This window comes from Chiloscyllium plagiosum, unplaced genomic scaffold (assembly GCF_037043375.1).
Source record: "Chiloscyllium plagiosum isolate Xiang-an unplaced genomic scaffold, Cpla_swu_hap1 HiC_scaffold_9, whole genome shotgun sequence".
Lineage (NCBI taxonomy): Eukaryota > Metazoa > Chordata > Chondrichthyes > Orectolobiformes > Hemiscylliidae > Chiloscyllium > Chiloscyllium plagiosum.
Window position 1 is genome coordinate 41,964,473 of NW_028270147.1, and position 17,279 is coordinate 41,981,751.

Consider the following 17,279-nt stretch of genomic DNA (forward strand, 5'->3'; position numbering starts at 1 on the left):
ACTTCTTCACCCAGAGAGTGGTGGCTGTGTGGAATGCTCTGCCCCAGAGGCCCAGTCTCTGGATTCATTTAAGAAAGAGTTGGATAGAGCTCTCAAGGATAGTGGAATCAAGGGTTATGGAGATAAGGCAGGAACAGGATACTGATTAAGGATGATCAGCCATGATCATATTGAATGGTGGTGCAGGTTCGAAGGGCAGAATGGTCTACTCCTGCACCTATTGTCTATTGTCTATTGAATTAAAAATTACAAAATATTATACTAATTGAAGTTTTCAAGATTGATTAAAGAGAGAATAACATGCTCATTAATTGGGCTCCTACCTCCTGCTCTCCAAAGATAAAGTATCCTTGTTTGATATTAGACTTCACAGGAGCAGTAGTCCACAACATCCCAGAATCCCTTGTATTAATTACCTGCCAAAGGAAGAATTAATCTAAGGAGGATTGCTTCACATGTAATGACAAACTGAGAGGTTAAACTCTGTGTTTATTGATGAGCATAGAAGCCAAAGGGCCAGTAGGCAAGGACAATAATTGTTATTTAGAATATAGATGTCCTGATATCCATATGATGCCACAATCACACTTTGCGTCTTCTCTCACCTTTCACTTATGGAGCAGAAAGTTGCATTATCCAAGCGTGTACTCTGTTGAATGCTATCCATTTTCTTTGAGGGAGTTCGAATCCAGGAATCTCTGCTATTGGGTCAGAGATGTTGCTTTTTGAAGCTGCTTTTCCCCCTTGATTCAGCCCATCTGGATAGTTGGTTAATACCAACTGTATGATTACAACAGCTTCCATTGCAGGAGAACTGGGAAAAATCAAATGGCTCAACAACAGGGCCACAGCTGGTCACAGTGCAGAAAGAAGTCATTCAGCTCATTATGTCTGTAGCTGAGAAGATTTCTTACTATCCCCACTGCAACAGTTCACTCACAATTGACCAGGATCATCCACTGCCACAAATACTTATCCAGCTTTCCCTTGAAAAATGTAGTGGTTTCTGTGACAAAGCATGATATGTTCCAAAAACATTTAGTGTAACAGAATTCTCTGATACTCTCCTTTAAAGAATTGGTACCATTTTATAATAGCTCTGGGTAGCCTAACTGTAAGTTCATGAGAAAAAGGAACCAAATATATTTACCCTTCCTGTTCTCTGATGATATCCAGTGAATCTCAAACTGCCATCACCAGGAGGGGCACCTCTCACTCTGTCCATTATAATCCCAACACTTTTTTCCATCTCAACACTTTTTTCCATCTCAACACCTTTTTCCATCTCATTTTCATTGTTCTGTTCCTTGAATATTTGTACAGTTAAATTTCTCCCATCAAAGTGTCTGAAAGCAAATATAAATCAATAAATCAAGAATTCCTTCATTGAATACCTTGCAACAATTTTAATGCTTTGAGTGTTGAATAGCAATCAGAATTTGACTCAGTCTTATGTTTCAGTGCAAATTTATACCAAACGGGAAATTAATGTAAATGCTAGACAATATTGTTTCCTCTCTTTCTCCCTTTCCCATTACCTGTAACATCTTTAGTTCAAGTGAACTGTTTTTCTTATGTTTTTGCTGACAATGCTCTGTATTGGCCAGATGGAACAACTGCCTGAGTCTTTTTTGACCATTTCGTTTGGCAAGAGCTTGAGCTGCATTGGTGCACAAGTGAATTCCATACTGCTGCAACTCTTCACCAGTGGTGGTGTTGCTGGACAGCAGGTAGTGAAGAAGGCTAATAGCATGCTGACCTTCATAACAAAAGGGATTGAGTATAGAAGTGAAGAGGTTCTTCTGCAGCTGTACAGGGCCCTGGTGAGACCACACCTGGAGTATTGTGTGCAGTTCTGGTCTCCAAATTTGAGGAAAGACATTCTGGCTATTGAGGGAGTGCAGCGTAGGTTCACAAGGTCAATTCCTGGAATGGCAGGACTACCTTACACTGAAAGACTGGAGCGACTGGGCTTGTATACCCTTGAGATTAGAAGACTGAGAGGGGTTACGATTGAGACATATAAGATTATTAAAGGAAATGGACACTCTGGAGGCAGGAAACATGTTTCCACTGATGGGTGAGTTCCGAACCAGAGGACACAGCTTAAAAATACGGGGTAGACCATTTAGGACAGAGATGAGGAGAAACTTCTTCACCCAGAGAGTGGTGGCTGTGTGGAATGCTCTGCCCCAGAGGGCAGTGGAGGCCCAGTCCCTGGATTCATTTAAGAAAGATTTGAATAGAACTCTCAAGGTTAGTGGAATCAAGGATTATGGAGATAAGGCAGGAACAGGATACTTATTAAGGATGATCAGCCATGATCATATTGAATGGTGGTCCAGGCTCAAAGGGCAGAATGGCCTACTCCTGCACCTATTGTCTATTGTCTATTGTCTACTTGTAATTCAATTGGGCTTGGACTAACAATCTAGAGAAATGATTATGAATCCCACCATTCCAAATTAGGGAATTTAAATTCAATTAATTAAGTAAATCTGGCATAAGAGCTAGTAACAATGATCATCCAACTAACAGATTGTTGTAAACCCCCATAAGTTCACTAACTCTAGATATAGAGCATCAAAAAAACTTTTAGCTAGCTTCTGAAATGGTTTAGCAATCTCACCAATCCCATTTTAAAGGCAGTTAGAATGCGCAATACTACATGCCTGGATTGAGCAATAATGCCAAATCCCATGAATGAGTAAATGCATTGACATTATCAAGTAGCCTTTCAAATTTGCCAAATTAACACGGATGCCCTTTCACTGGAAGCGAAGATGCAAATTTCAGGGCAGTTATCCTTCTTCCGTAGTTAATTCTGTTTTGATTTTCCATTGGACGTTTGCTAGGGAACTGTCATAATCCGGGAGGAAATTTTTTCTGTGAAGTTCAGCACTTGGCAAGAAGTAAAATCAGGCAGCGATACAAATAACTTCCCCCTTACTGAACACAACATGTAAAATGCACACAATATATCATAAAGGAATACAGCATGTGATGGTGTATTTTATTCAGGTACGGTGATCTCTGAATTTTAGCCGAGTGGTTTGAGGAGCATTTGAGTGGAGGTGTGGTATTTTAGATAAGGGTGGACAAAATACGAAACTCATATCCTCCTTCTAATTGTGAAGTACACAGCAACATGGTAAGAGACTTGGAACAAGGTATCAATCTTCCTTGCCTGATTGTAAGCCAAGAAGGAGTAAGTTAAAAATCACACAGCCCCAGGTTATAGTCCAACAGGTTTATTTGGAAGCTCGAGCTGATGAAGGAGCAGCGCTCTGAAAGCTAATGCTTCCAAATAAACCTGTTGGACTATAACCTGGGGTTATGTGATTTTTAATTTTGTACACCCCAATCCAACACCGGCACCTCCAAATCAAGAAGGAGGAAAGTTTTGTACTAAAATGAATGAATGAAACATCAACAAATTCCAAAAGTACAGTATAGTTGTTTTTCAAACATTCGCTGATAGCAACTTTAAGTTGAGCTTGTTTGTCAGCAATTTGTGTAGGGTTCTTTATGCACAACATGAGTTTTAGCAAACCAAAGAAATAAGAGAACAAATAAAAATCTTGGAGCACATTACTAATAATAATATTGTTTATATAATCAGAAAGGTCCTGAGGGGTAACTTTTTCACACAGAACATGACGCATGCATGGAACCAGCTGCCAGAGGAAGTAGTGGAGGCTGATACAATTACAACATTTAAAAGGCATCTGGATGGGTATATGAATAGGAAGGATTTTGAGGGATATAGGCCAAATGCTGGCAAATGGGACTAGGTCAGATTGGGATGGCTGGTTGGTGCGGATGAATTGGACCAAAGGGTCTGTTTCTGAGGTCTATGATTCAATCTGCTCTTATCCCATTGCTCTTCCCTGTAACATAGACTTCTACATTTAAATGTTTCCAATTCTTATAAAATGATTTCATCGTCTATGCTTCATTGGAGCCATTTGTTGTCAATTATAACCCTGTAAGAAAAAAAAATCTTTCAGCTTCCCCTTTTTAACTGCACAATAACCTTAAACTTATAGCCTCTTATAACTGTTTTATGGACATGTTATTTGTTCTTGGGGTGTCGGAAAAGTTGACAAGGTAATTTTCAATGCCCATCCCAACTTTGCTCTCGGGAATTAAGTCAGACATATAAATGTGGGAATCAAGTCATGAGTAGGTCACACTGGGTCAGTGGTTGAATTTTAGTAATAAACAGTCATTCGTTTACATTTTCTTGTGGCAACCCAAAGGGTAACAAATTTGTAAAATTCTCTTGAGAAAATATTTTAGGAAGTGTGAATTCTGAGTTACTAACCCAGTGCTAAAATCACTTTCTTAAGGGTCTCCCAAAACTTTTCAAAATTGTGAAGTGTCAAGTAGCTTTCTCTGCTCCATGCAAAAAAGCTAATGTTTTCAACCCTTTCCTGTATCTACCAATAGCTTATTATTCCTGTGAATCTTTGTGAATTTTTACTGCACATTCAAATGGTTCTCCTCACTTTCCTCAAATAAAAAGCTCATGAGCTATGCACAAAATGCTGATGTCCAATGCTCTATTTGGAAAATCTAAAAGCCTCATTGCCTCTGTATGACTGTTTCTACCTGTGTGTTTGGTAGTTGCTGAAACTAAAGTATTGCTCAGCATGAAGTGGCTGCTAGCAGGCTCTCTCACTTCACTGTAGATTCTGCATTGTGATTGCACATTGGGATTTCTTTCGCTTTTTACTCTTCCCACCACTTCAAATTTGTTAAGAGCTACCAGTGGGTTAAAATGCCTTTCATACCTTGCCAAAAGGATGCATGAAATCAAGACTTCTATTATTTCCTTTTCAATTTGTGTATCACTTTAGTTTTAGGTTGTGTTGTGACCTGTGGAGTGCTAACAATTTTGGAGATATTGGTTTATCAGGGCCTGCAGAATTGATTGGTGACATTGATTAGATTCCCTATTGATTCGATTTCCTACAGCGTGGAAACAGGCCCTTCGGCCCAACAAGTCCACACCGACCCTCCGAAGAGCAACCCACCAAGACCCATTCCCCTACATTTACCCCTTCACCTAACACTACGGGCAATTTAGCATGGCCAATTCGCCTAACCTGCACATTTTTGGACTGTGGGAGTTAACCGGAGCACCCGGAGGAAACCTACGCAGACATGGGGAAAATGTGCAAACGCCACACAGACCCCTGAGGTGGGAATTGAACCTGGGTCTCTGCGCTGTGAGGCAGCAGTGCTAACCACTGTACCACCATGCCGCCCATCACTATTCTTACTATTCCACATGAAGCCATAAATGTTGTGTGAAAGTTCTAATAAAAGATCACCCAGCATTAAGATTGGTTAGTCCTTCATGTATAATTTTTGTGTTATCATCTTGTCTATGCAGTCAGAATCCTCTGTCAAAGTGACATACGTACAACATAGGTTTTTTGGTCGAGGTGTAAGAATATCAGTGCTTGGACACAGAGAACTGCTGGCACACGCTGCCTCATCTGTCCTAGTACACAATTCATGAATTGAAAAGAAAGTGCTGGAGAAACTCTGCAAGTCTGGTAGCATCTATGGAGAAAGGAACAGAGCTAATGTTTTGAGACTGAGGAAGAGTTCAGTTGTACATGAAATGTTAACTTTGTTTCACTTTCAACACATACTGCCAGGCGTGCTGCGTCTTTCCATCGCTTTTTTTGTTTTTATTTTAGATCACTAGCATCCGCAGAAGTTTGTTTTTGTATATAGGATCCCTGCTGGGAAACCTATTTTTGCAAAGCAGAGTTATATGCAAAAGGTATCGAGGATTGTAATTGTAATATATTTAAATAGCAGCACAGGGCAGCATAGTGGCTCAGTGGTCAGCACTGCTGCCTCACAGTGCCAGGGACCCGGGTTTGATTCCACCCTCAAGCGGCTGTCTGTGTGGAGTTTGGTCTTTCTCCCCATGTCTGTGACGGTTTCCTCCAGGCTATTCCAGTTTCCTCCCACAGTCCAAAGATATGCAGATTGGCCGTAGGAAATGCAGGGTCACAAGTAAAGGGTAGGGGCATGAGTCTGGCTGGGATGCTCTTCAGAGGATCAGTGTGGATTTGATGGGCTGAATGGCCTGCTTCTATACTATCAGGATTCTATGCTGAAAGAACCCCTGCTTCTGTACATTGTGAACTTTACTGAACCCTCTTTAAAAGAATTCTGCTTCGAATGAAGGGAATTGAAAGGTCAGAGAGCAGGCACTTTGCCCAGCAAGGCTCAGAAACGGGAGCAAAATCTGAGTTTAAAACAGGTAGATACTTTGCGTCCCCTCACATCCTGACTGTGACTTCATGACAACTTCCAGTCAGACAGAGGATGCAATTCTTCTCTATTCTTAATTACCTCCCTCACCACAACAAGAAGGCATGTGGCATGTCAGGGGGAGTGAATCTACCTGGCAGTGCCTTCACTTACCATTATGCCAAGAACTGGTGTGATCACTTTTCATGGTCAGACCAAAATCGTTAAAGACTTAATTCTAAAGGCAGCTGTCTCTGATGAGCAGGAGAGAGTATTTCTTGAAGTTACACTCAGTTGATCCAGTGGTCTCACTGTCCTGGTGGAGTGGCTGGACAGACTTCAACTTTCACAATGATTAGGGTCGATGTCCCAGAAGCACATTTACACAAAGTGCATCCACTTTAATTGTGTCAACCTTATGTACTAATATCCGTGTTCAGCCAAACAGGCACGACAGTGACGATGAGAACTGCCTATCCTGATTATAATCATGATCTCCTCCAAAGCACTACTGGCACATTGTTATCTTGCTACACCACACTTCTGCTGGTGGAGACAACACAACAGATTTTTAGGCTTTAGTGTGACCTTGGATTGATGATAACTTGAACAGTGACAAGGGTTCCAGCTGATTAACAAGTTGGGCTATTGTTTCTTGAATAGTTATTATGTCAGCTATCTCCTACATGTGCTCTCTCAATATAAAGATTGTCCCAGAGTAAAATAGACTGTTTCAGGTGTAGCAAAATTGAATATGTGGTCTACAAGCTATGATCTGGTTGTATTAAGCTGTTAAGATGCTTACTTGTCAAATACTTTACAGTCACATCAAAGGTTTTCATTATATAAATCTTAGAAGGCCATTCACTCCACCATGTCCAGAACTATTCAGTTATCATCCCATTCCTCTGCCACTTTTACATGACCTTGTAAATTTTTTCTCTTCAGATAATCATCCAAATCATCCATCATTTTTTAGATCTGGCATAAGCAATTTGAATACAATAACACTGTAAAATGTTGATCATGAATTGATGTCAGACCAAAATGAGAAAGTGTAGACATTATCCTGATTGATGTGTATTTGTACTCACAAACAATAGTAACCTACATCAAAGATAGATTATTTTGCATTATTGAAACTAAAATGACAGCTGTGTAGCTTCCGTGCTTGTTGGATTGCAACTGACAATTTTTCAGCCTCTTCAAAAGAACTAAGGGCTTAAAACAAGGAGATACTTTAGTATTCTTATTGTAGATCTGAAGGCTGTCAACTCAATTCACAATTGTTTGCCTCACATTCCACCATACACAAGAAACTAGTAATGTAAGAAACAGTCAGTAGGGGGTTTCAGGGCAAATGGTCTTTGAAGTGGATGATTTCGAGGCCAGTGTTGAAGCTTACTGCTTGTAGTCTGGTGTCTATCCCAAAACTCTTGGAGGTTACTTTGCTGGTTCCAGGGAAGAACACAGAACAGGATCTCAGCCTGAGCATTTCTATCACAGACAGATCACACGGAACAGGAACTCAGCCTGAGCATTTCTATCACAGACAGATCACACAGAACAGGATCTCAGCCTGAGCATTTCCATCACAGACAGATCACACGGAACAGGAACTCAGCCTGAGCATTTCCATCACAGACAGATCACACGGAACAGGAACTCAGCCTGAGCATTTCTATCACAGACAGATCATACAGAACAGGATCTCAGCCTGAGCATTTCTATCACAGACAGATCATACAGAACAGGATCTCAGCCTGAGCATTTCTATCACAGACAGATCACACAGAACAGGAACTCAGCCTGAGCATTTCCATCACAGACAGATCACACAGAACAGGATCTCAGCCTGAGCATTTCCATCACAGACAGATCATACAGAACAGGATCTCACCCTGAGCATTTCCATCACAGACGGATCACAGAACAAGAACTCAGCCTGAGCATTTCCATCACAGACAGATCATACAGAACAGGAACTCAGCCTGAGCATTTCTATCACAGACAGAACACACAGAACAGGATCTCAGCCTGAGCATTTCTATCACAGACAGATCACACAGAACAGGAACTCAGCCTGAGCATTTCTATCACAGACAGATCACACAGAACAGGATCTCAGCCTGAAAATCTCTATCACAGACAGAACACACAGAACAGGAACTCAGCCTGAGCATTTCTATCACAGACAGATCACACAGAACAGGAACACAGCCTGAGCATTTCTATCACAGACAGATCATACAGAACAGGAACTCAGCCTGAGCATTTCTATCACAGACAGATTACACAGAACAGGAACTCAGCCTGAGCATTTCTATCACAGACGGATCACAGAACAGGAACTCAGCCTGAGCATTTCTATCACAGACAGATCACACAGAACAGGATCTCAGCCTGAGCATTTCTATCACAGACAGATCACACAGAACAGGATCTCAGCCTGAAAATCTCTATCACAGACAGAACACACAAAACAGGAACTCAGCCTGAGCATTTCTATCATAGACAGATCACAGAACAGGATCTCAGCCTGAGCATTTCCATCACAGACGGATCACAGAACAGGAACTCAGCCTGAGCATTTCTATCACAGACAGAACACACAGAACAGGAACTCAGCCTGAGAATTTCTTTCACAGACAGATCACACAGAACAGGAACTCAGCCTGAGCATTTCTATCACAGACAGATTACACAGAACAGGAACTCAGCCTGAGCATTTCTATCACAGACAGAACACACAGAACAGGAACTCAGCCTGAGGATTTCTATCACAGACAGATCACACAGAACAGGAACTCAGCCTGAGCATTTCTATCACAGACAGACTACACAGAACAGGAACTCAGCCTGAGCATTTCTATCACAGACAGAACACACAGAACAGGAACTCAGCCTGAGCATTTCCATCACAGACAGATCACACAGAACAGGAACTCAGCCTGAGAATTTCTATCACAGACAGATCACACAGAACAGGAACTCAGCCTGAGCATTTCTATCATTTCTGTTATTTGCGATATCCAGCATTCACAGTATTTTGCTTTTGTACTGTTGAAACAGAAACCTCACCATCTTTTTCATTCTAGAAATAGGGTGAGTTGACTGTGAAACCATCTATTCCAGTTCACCCATGTGGAGTACTACATTCCACAGTCTCTCCACTGGCAATTCCACAAGGGCTGAAAATTGAAAATGTTTGGCTCAGTGTGAATGTGTCGAATATTTTGGAGGGATTCCCACAGCAAGGTCTCTCACTGTATCTTATCAAACTTACCTCATTAAGAATCTACCTACCCCTCGGGTACCCCTCACAACTGATTCCAGTACTAGCTTTCCACATACTGTTCCCAGAATAACTCACCACTCTGCAGCACTGGCCCACCAAGGAGTAAGTACCCCTTTTGTTCCACTGCAGCTCTTACAGTGATCTTACTGACTGTCTCCTTCATTGTACACCACATCTAACTATTGGCCATGCCACCTTCCCTCACTTTGGTCTTACAGAAACTTGCACAATCTGGTGAGGATGTCTTTGTGACAGCTCCACAGTTGGCTGCGGAAGATATTTCCATGGGTTGCCGGCAGTTGGAGAACTGTTGAAGGGGACCCTTGTGTGGTGACAACAATCAGTGACTTGGCCTACATGCAGAAGGGAGGATCAGGAGTGACAGGCAGGAATGGCAGATGCAATGGCATTCATTGTTCAGAAGCTGCAACAGTGCGGTGAGTCATGTAACTGTCTGGTTGCTTTGGAGACTTAGGTACAGCCTCCTCAGAGTCTGCTGGAGAGGCACGTATATCTGCACTCCATCACTCAGCCATTTGTCCTCAGGACTGAAGGCATAGCAACAGGAGGAGAGGAAACAGGATGCACCTTCCTCACAAGGAGATGGAGAGGTACCAGCTGAAGGAGGGACGCTCAGAGGTCTCCTTTCAGGACACTCCAGAGGAAGAAAAAGAAGAAAACCTATTGAGGATACTTTGGTGGCACGGATAACAATGCACTGTAAATTATTTGGCCCTGTTAATAAATAGCATTGCTTTGCCTTTACATCTGGCTGCTTGTCTCTTGGTAAAGCTCTGGACCCTAACTGTCCCAGCATTATGCATAGCCTCATGGTCACACAGGATGGATCATGGATTGATAAGGGCCTGCTACAGCATTTGGAAGTAAGAGGAGCATGCTGTTACAGGGCTATGTGCCCTGCTGACACCATTGTTCCTGTCCTACAACATCCCTATTATTCTACTTGCCTCTGTGTCCAAAAGTGTTGGCGAGGATGAGTTGGTTTAGGACAAGGACATAAACAGCAAACTGAGAGCTGATGCATTAGGATTGCCAGGGTCTTGGAACCCCATGGATCTGTGTCTTGTACAGTGCATGGGCCTGTGTAATATTGCTTCTCTTTATAAGAACATAAGAATGGGAGTAGGCCGTTCAGCCCATCAAGCCTGTTCCATCATTCAATTAGATCATGGTTGATTTATTTACTAATTCCATTTAATTGCCTTTGGCCTATATCCCTTAATATTTTTGCTTTAAAAAGTTTAACTAACTCAGATGTAATATTAACAACTTATCCAGCATCTACTGCCGTTTGTGGAAGAGAGTTTCAAGCATTTGCCACCCTTTGTGTGTAGTAGTTCCTAACATCGCTCCTGAACAGTCTGGCCCTAATTCTCAGATTATGCCCCCTGGATCTAGAGTCCTCAACCAGTGGAAATAGTTTATCTACACTATCCTTTCCAGTCAATATCTTGAAGACTTTAATCAAATCAGCCTCATAACCTTCTAAACTCTAGAGAAAACAGGACTAATCTCCCCTGATAACTTAACCCTGATATCATTCTTGTAAACCTAAATTCTAACCTCCGAGGCTAATATATCCTTTCTAATGTGAGGTGCCCAGTTCTGCTCTCAGTACTCCAAGTGGGGTCTAACCAGGATTTTGTATAACTGTGGCATAATTGCTGCATCCTAATACTCTAGTCCTCTTGATATTATCTTACTGAATATTTTCTGTACCTGTTCCTGATATTTTACAGGTCTGTGCATCCAAACTCCCCAAGTCTCTTTGGCCAGCCACTGTATTTAACTTCATATCGTCTAGAAGTACCCTGATTTTTCCTTTGTCAATTAAAATTGGTAAACTCACGCTTGCTTACATTGAACTCCAGCTGCCAGTTTTGCCCACTCACTTAGTCTATCAATAGCCCTTTGCAATTTTATGCTATCATCTGCACAGTCTACAACGATGTCTAACTTTACTTACATACCCTCACATTGAGTGGTCCTGCAGCCCCTTCCCTCATAGGCTGAGACATTTACCCCTACCCACTCTGTGTGGTCATAGCCATTTTCTTCCATATTTTGCCCCTGTGATTCCCAGCACGATGGAGGGGACAGTGAGTGCTCCTTGGCCAGTGATTTATAACAAACCTGGTAGTTTTCGCACCTCCCAAGGTACCCACTCAATTCATCTACAGGACTCTGCACCTTTCTCACATTACCTCCCAACCAGCCTCCTCCCACCACAGCTCCTGGCATAAGAGGTGACCATTGTATGCGGTCCAGCTGTGTTAGCTCAACCGCTGAGACTGGTTGTACTATAGAGACATGCTCCCCTGACTGACAACTTTGACCAATCCCCCGGATGAGAGGCTGCCCTTGACTTACTGTGCCCCCCTCCCCCACCCCCGACTGAGAGGTACCTCCACGGCTATCGGTGAGGACCACTTCCTGAAATTTTGAGACATGGCTACTTTCTTGCTGCATGTGCATTAGTTTCTAACACATGGTGCAAGCTGATGTAGAACACTACCACTCCCTTGACTGAGGACTACTGAGCAACGTGGCAAGCTGTTTGGTTGTGTGTCTGCAGTAATTGGCACAGCAAGACAAGGGTCTGCAGGGATGTTATCTGATTGCAGGTAGGCACTAAATGAACAAGCACTAAGAAAACCAAAGAGCAACCCTGAAATGCAGCTCAGTCCAGTCTGTAAGCTGGGTCCCTATCCCTGCACACAAACTGACCCTTCTGTAGATTTTCAATGATCATTGCTGGTTGCTAGTAGTGAAGCAAGTCTGTGTTTCCTTAGCGTCCTGCAAGTGTACTGGAGAGGCCATCTGGCCAAATACGGAATGCCAATGTCTGTGGATGAGGAGTTCTGCAAACCTAATTTACTCAACCTCTCTTCATAGCTATCATCTTCCATACCTTCCCTTCATCCTCTCCAAAGCGTCCACATCCTTTTGGTGATGTGGCAACCAAAACTGTACACAGTATTCTAAATGTGGCCGAACCAATGTCTTGCACAATTTTAACATGACCTGCCAGCTCTTATACTCAACACTCTATCCAATGAAGGCCAGCGCACCATATGCCTTCTTGACCACTCTATCCACCTGTGCAGCCACCTTCAGGGTACAATGGACCTGAACTTCCAGATCGCTCTGCTCATCAACTTTTCCCAAGGCTCTTCCGTTTACTGTATAATTTGCTCAAGAATTAGACTTCCCAAAATGCATCACCTCACATTTGCCTGGATTGAACTCCATCTGCCACTTCTCCACCCAACTCTCCAGTCTATCTACATTCACCTGTATTCTTTGACAGTCCCCTATATGCTTTCTGCTACTCCACCAATCTTTGTGCCATCTGCAAACTTGCTGATCATACCAACAGTGCCCTCTTCCAGATCATTTATGTATATCACAAACAACAGTGGCCCCAGAACTGATCCCTGTGGAACACCACTGGTCATCTTTCTCCATTTCGAGAAACTCCCTTCAACTACTACTCTCTGTCTCCTGTTGCCCAACCAGTTCTTTACCCACCTAACTAGAACACCCTGCACACCATGTGACTTCACTTTCTCCATTAGTTTACCATGGGGAATCTTATCAAATGCCTTACTAAAGTCCATGTATATGACATCTACAGCCCTTCCTTCATCTGTCAACTTGGTCACTTTCTCAAAGAACTATTAAGTTGGTACGGCATGGTCTCCCCCACACAAAACCATGTTGCCTATTACTGATAAGCCCATTCTTTTCCAAATATAAATAGATTTTATCCCTCAGTACCTTCTCCAGCAACTATCCCACCACTGACGTCAGGCTCACTGGTCTGTAGTTACCCGGAATATCCCTTCTTGTACAGGGGGACAACTTAGCAACCCTCCAGTCCTCTGGCACCTCACCTGTGTTTAAGGATGCTACAAAGATAACCGTCAGGGCCCTAACTATTTCCTCTCTCCCCTCCCTCAGCAACCTGGGATAGATTCCATCTGGTTTGCTTATGGATTGTTCAATGATTTGACAAATTAGGACGCTGAGTATGAATGAGGTGAGCTGGACCACGAACAAGTTTAAGCACTAATCCCCTTTAAATAGCAACTCACCATTTCCTACTGGGAAACTTGCCATGTCACTTGTTAAAAGCATAAAAGATGGAACAAGATGCTCCCAACATCAAGACAGGCTCTGTGATAAATCTCAGCATTGCCCTCAGCTCTCTGACCCTGAAAAGGTTCTGCCCAAAGGAGAAAAGTGACTGTTTCTTCCTCACTCTTACTCCAAAAGCAGTAATTCCACCTCTAAACATGATAATGAATCATCACAGAGCAAAAACCCAACATTTTGCTCTCACTAATTCTGGGAAAATTGAATATTCAACCCTGAAGAATTTTGTTTGCTTTTCCTAGTAACTATGCCAGGGTTGTCAATGCCTCTTACATGGTTGTTTGTGGTATTTGAATATATCTAGACCTTATCCTTGGATAGTTTTATGTGAATAACATTTTTTTAATGTTGTGATTTATGTTGTAAGTGATCGAAAAAAACCATAAACCTGTATTGTTCCCTTTTTACATGGGCGAGATGACTCTAGATCATTCTTGAAAACACAAAAATATTATTTTCCTCATTAAGGTTTCTCTGGTAATATGTTAGCCACTGGAGTTCTTTCTGCTCCATTCAATTTTCAACTCTCACATATTCTTTATATCTCAAAATCTACATGTTGCGAGGAAAATGGCAATACAACATAACTTGGAGACATATTTTGGTTATGGAGACCTACTTCCACCATGGTTTTCACATTTTAATCAATTCACCAAGGTTTCCAATGAATCAAGTGAAAGATCCCGATTGCTCTGGTGCCCTCAGACATTAAAATTGTGTTTATCTTTCACAGAACATACGCATCAAACTTTTAAGGAACATGTTCATGATGTCATCACAGTATCAGGGCATGTGACCTAATGGTATAAAGTTGTCCATAACCATCTTACTGAGCTGTTTTCTTGTAGCATGACATGCCAGTTCTCGAAAGTATAAAAGATGGAATGAGATGCTCCCAACATCAAGATAACGTCACTGGACATCTTATCTGATTCTGCTACTGGACAAGTAAATTGCTTAGCTTGAGCCTAGACCTGAAAGTGCCTGTGATTGTAGCGTATGTATGTAGATACATAATAAAGAGCGTTCATTGAATTTTTCAGGACTATGTGACCCACACCTCATCCTTATGTTACAGCAGCTAACATAAATAGCTCAGCATGATAGTTGCAGATGATCATGGTCAGTTACCTTGCAACCAAACTAGTTGGCTTATTCTCACAATTGCAATTTTGAAGTCATGTAAAAGTGACAAAAACCCATTTGCTTGAAATGAGTTATAAATTCAGAGAAAATATAACTCATCTAACGTGCTATCTTACATTCATGCAGATGTTTAAAGCATGGGGTAGTTGAATTCCTACTCTAAACTTCTCTCCAAAACCTAATGATTTATTCATATAATTGGAGTGACATTTCTGGTCTCCCAAGGCATAGTTTTCCAAGGTCAGCAGCATAAATCTCCACAGGATGAAACCACAACCAGCTAGTATAACAAACAATAAGCTGGGTTTTCACAGCCTTACTTGCTGAGTAACTATCCATCACCCTTTTAATGCACATAATATAAACATGATCCATGAGCTTCTGGGTGGTGTATTACACCTTTTCAAAACCATTTGCATGACTTTCTTTGCTTGTTCATTTTTCACCTTACAGAGGTTTACAAAATTATGAGGGGCATGGATAGGGTAAATAGACAAAGTCTTTTCCCTGGGGTTGGGGAGTCGAGAACTAGAGGGCAGAGCTTTAGGGTGAGAGGGGAAAGATGTAAAAGAGACCTAAGGGGCAACTTTTTCGCAGAGGGTGGTATGTGTATGGAATGAGCTGCCAGAGGAAGTGGTGGAGGCTGGTACAATTGCAACATTTAAGAGGCATTTGGATGGGTATATGAATAGGAAGAGTTTGGAGGGATATGGACCGGGTGCTGGCAGGTGGGACTAGATTGAGTTGGGATATCTGGTCGGCATGCACGGGTTGGACCAAAGGGTCTTTTTCCGTGCTGTACATCTCTATGACTCTATAATTCTGGATTATCACACTGACCAAAGAGTCTTTTCCAAACTATGTTGTCAATTATAACTCAGTTATGATAATCATGTTGTACAAAATTCAGTAAAGTGTTGACCTCATTCGAAAAGATAGAGGGGGCTCTCCCAGAGCTGGCTAAAGGGAAATGGGTAGAGCCTCTGGACCATGATTGTAACTTCCTACCCCAAATGAATTAGCATGTTCATTAGAAGCTAAGGACCCTTAAAAAAAACTAGAATAAGGCATTCTACACCATCCCTCCCCAGAACATGAAAGAAGACTGCATGGTAATATCATCACTGCCTTCTCATATTAATGGTATAACATACTTTTAGAAACACACAGATTTTGAATTGATTTGATAGCTCAAATAACCTTTCCTAGTCCTGTACTTTAATACGTCACAATTTCATTATGACACTAGTTAAAGTCATGAATGCCTTAGCAACAGTCCCTCCTGCACTATGGAATTACGTGTTAGAAAAGACAAAATAATTAGGAAAAGCTGCAAATACTGGAAATCTGAAATAAAACAGGAAGAGCTGCAAACACAAAGTGGATCAATGAAGATCTATGAAAAGGAAAGATGACCTGATATTTCAGGAGTGTACCCTTTATCAGATTAAAATCTAAGACATTAATGGGTCTTTTATTAAGTTTGTAAAGACAGAGGTAAAGTGGGCCTGAAGGTAGGGAACCAGATTCATCTGATCAGCATTTAAGAGCACGGGAGATAATATTAAATAACTTGACTATTTAACAGAAAAAAAAGTGGCAATATAAAAGATAATAACTGAGACAATGCAGTATTAGAGAAAGGACGAAAGAATGGACAGACAATTTGGGTGTGCTGAAATGAAAGAGAAGCCCATATTTAATAAAAGCATGAGAAATAGAGAAAAAAGCAAATTAAAAAAGTGTAAACTTGACATTGGTGATGAAAGTCTAAAAGCACAGTACATTATTTGAATAATAGTCCCAGAAGACAGAGAAGTACACAGAGAACTGGATGTGTGTGTTTTAAACGTTTTCAAATAAATATTTTTGAATGTTTTCCACTGTCTTCTAATTAATCAAAGATGGCATAATGACATTTGTGAGAAAATCGGTTTGGCAGTAATTATTTGCACCAAACTTTTATTCACAATTGGAATTGATAAGAAACAATAAATAACTTTTTCAAAACAAAATCTGTTGTGTCTTGCCTCAATTTCAGCCATTTAGGGCTGACATAAGGAAATATTTCTTCAGTCAAGGCTTATGAATGTCTCGAAATCTATCTCTGAGAGAGCTGTGGAGCTCACTTATTGAGTATGTTCAAGACAGAGGACAATTGGGTACAAAGGGAATTAAACAATATGTGGGAAGGTACGATTGAGAAACAGCCATGGTCTTGTTGAATGGTGACCATAGCTCAAAGCACCAAGTGGCCTACCCCGCTCCTGTTTCTTCTCCCTAACTGGTAAGGTTTACTGCAGGTTGTATTTATGTCCTCAATGAGCTTACTCTTTCAAAAACATTTGATTCTTGTTTGTCTATTGGAACACAAATT